The following is a 2,805-nucleotide window of genomic DNA, read 5'->3' on the forward strand; positions in this document are numbered from 1 at the left end:
AACTTCATAAAATTAAAGACTTTAAACATATCCGTTACTTAAAAAAAAAGCTATAATAAAATATAACGAGTTTAGTTTTATTTTAATACATAATTAAAGTAGAGTATATGTTTTTTGTAGTGAAAAATAAATAAATAATTAATTAATTGAATATAAAATGTGGGTTTAAGAATATAGTTGAAACATAATAACTTAAATAGAAAGAGAAAGAATACTTTGCACGGTTTTTACTTTTGACACGTTATGGACCACAATTTTCTGGAATCTTTTTAAGGGTAATTTGGGAATTTCACAAAGGCAGTGGCTCCTTTAAAAAACAATCCTTTCTTAGCAGTAAAGGTAGTAGTTCCATGCACTGATTCTCTGAAACGCAACACCCTTTCTCTCTCTTGTTCCACAAACCCTAAATTAAACACAAAATCCCCTTCTCTTTGGTGCTCCAGAAACCCTAAATCAAAAAGAGTGCGAGATTGGTGTGGTGCACGAAGGCAAGAACTCGAAAACGATTATAGTGTGGTGAAATTTGAGTATCGTTTATCGTATTAATGTGAGTGCGATGAATCCCTTTTTTTCTTTCATATTATGTTTTGTTGTTTAAGTTAAACAGTGTATTCAATCTTTTTTATTCTTTTGGATGAGTCCTTTCATACGATGGGAATAACTTGGTTTCTTCCTGTTGCTTTTGTTCCTGTATATATTTTTGTGTAGACTATGGATCATAATATTTTAATGCTACAACATTTTCTTTGTCTCCCTTGATCCATTTGTTCAAGGTGATATAGTTGTGTATTTAGTTCAAGGTAACATGGGTGTATTCTGTTTGAGTGATTTTGGGACTGGTTAGAGGATTGATAGTTGTGTGAGCCAATTGTGGGTTGTGAGATACTCAGAGGGCTATTCTTGATTTCATATTATAGCTTGCATAAATAAATTATCTTTATTCTGACATTCACATTGGCCTTCACTTGCCTCACTGCCTTCCATTTAAGCGACAACATGATTTTAAATCAAATGGGGTGGGAAGATGGTGATCTTGAAAAATTGATTCATAATTCCTTTTTTTAGTTCCAAGCTGGTGTGAAGATGGTGATCCTGAAAAATTGATTCGAAATTCCTTTTTTCAGTTCCAAGCCGATTGTGCCATTTCTGATCTTAAGGTTTGTTTAAATTTATGAAGGAAAGAAATGTGTGTTGTTATTTTTGTGGGGTTGGGTGTTATATATTGTGATGAGGTTATGTAAATCAGTTGCTATCTCTATAAAGTATAGGGTTACTTCTGATGAACATGATATTTTGTATGATTGTGTTTAAAATATTTTTGTTATTGTCCAGCTCAGTTGATTTAAAACTATTTTTGATTAATTAAAATTAACTTTTAATTGATTTTAAAATACTGTTGCATTGATTTAAAAATATTTTAATTATGTATCATAAAGATTGATTTAAAAATATTTTTGATTGATTAAAATTTACTTTTAATTGATTTAAAAATATTGTTTGATTTAAAAGTATTTTAGTTATGTGTCATAAAGGCTTGATTGATTTAAAAAATATTTTAATTATGTGTTATAAATGCTTGATTGATTTAAAATATATTCTTTGATTACACAATCTACATATGGAATTGTTTATGCATTATTTTTAATTATGAATAATGAATTATTGATGTTTTACTGTTAACATTTGCGTTTATTTATACAGGAGTATCTTTTGCCATTTGAAGCACGAGAAAACACACTGAAGAAAATGTTCGAAACTCTTTCTAGATTTGCTGAGAAAGGACTGCTCCTTCTAGATCACGAAGAAGACATGAAGGTAATTTATTGGTTCATTAGTTTATTTTTTCTTCTAAATCTTTCTTGATAACACAATCATCATTTAAATTTTTTTCTTTATCAGCTCATCATGAAATTGCGAAATCAACCCTCATAAAACATAACAGAGGAAGCAAGAACTCACCGCAAAGATAAAGTCCATTAAGAAAACATTAAGATCTTCTACTCCTTTAGCTTTCAAGGATGAACTTAAAGCAAGAAAGAGACTTCTTTGGAGGCTCGGGTAAAGAAACTTATTTAGTGCTTCATTCTTTCCCCACCCTTTCTCTTTTTAATTGTTATGTTGCAAGACCTTGAATCTTTGACTTGAATAACGATTAATGTTCTGCTGGAAGCTCTTTGTATGTCTTTTTTCTTCTGTTTCTCTTTATTGGATCATTTCAGCCCCCTCCATTCATTTTGTGACATTGAAATATAACTATGTTGATTTTTTTAATTTAATCCTATTTTTTCTCTCGTTCTCCTCCTAGTTTCCTTCTTTAACTTATTCATTTCTCATCTACCACATGTTCGTCTAACATCACTCGGGGTCAATGAGGTGGTGTTATCTGTGAATGCTGTACTCATTTCTTCCATTTCTTCTCGAAAGATANTTTTCTTTCACATATTTGTCAAGTCTTTCTGTTAACAATTGTTGAGTTTCTTGTGTTTTCTTGAATTTTTTTTTTCTGCTCACATTCCCTCACTCCTTTATACTCTAATGCTCATTTCATGACATCAAGGTTTTATTCAAAACATTACATTCTTCAAAGTTTTTTTTTTGTTATTTTTTTTTTCAATTTCTTTCTTTTTTTCTAGAATGATAGTTTGGATAAGAGAGATGCAAGAATGGGCAAAAGAATTTCATTTCTTTTTCTTGTTTCTTCACTTCTAATTGTCTTTTTATTTATTAATTTACTATTAAACTTTCTTTTAATTGTCTTCAGAAGTTTCTCTTTTGCAGATATTAGAGAGATGTTGGTTTGATTCA

The 2,805-nt window shown here is 29.8% G+C and overlaps 1 long non-coding RNA gene across 2 annotated transcripts; it reads left to right on the forward strand.

Moving 5' to 3' along the window:
* Positions 1-355: 355 nt before the first annotated feature.
* Positions 356-2,786, forward strand: LOC106752894. Of its 2 annotated transcripts, XR_002666701.1 has the most exons (4): positions 356-547; positions 1,066-1,157; positions 1,702-1,815; positions 1,900-2,786. It is a non-coding gene; the product is annotated as an uncharacterized LOC106752894 (long non-coding RNA). The 2 variants fall into 2 exon arrangements; XR_002666700.1 differs by having other exon boundaries at positions 356-1,157.
* Positions 2,787-2,805: the final 19 nt, after the last annotated feature.

Source organism: Vigna radiata, unplaced genomic scaffold (assembly GCF_000741045.1).
Source record: "Vigna radiata var. radiata cultivar VC1973A unplaced genomic scaffold, Vradiata_ver6 scaffold_557, whole genome shotgun sequence".
Taxonomy (NCBI): Eukaryota; Viridiplantae; Streptophyta; class Magnoliopsida; order Fabales; family Fabaceae; genus Vigna; species Vigna radiata.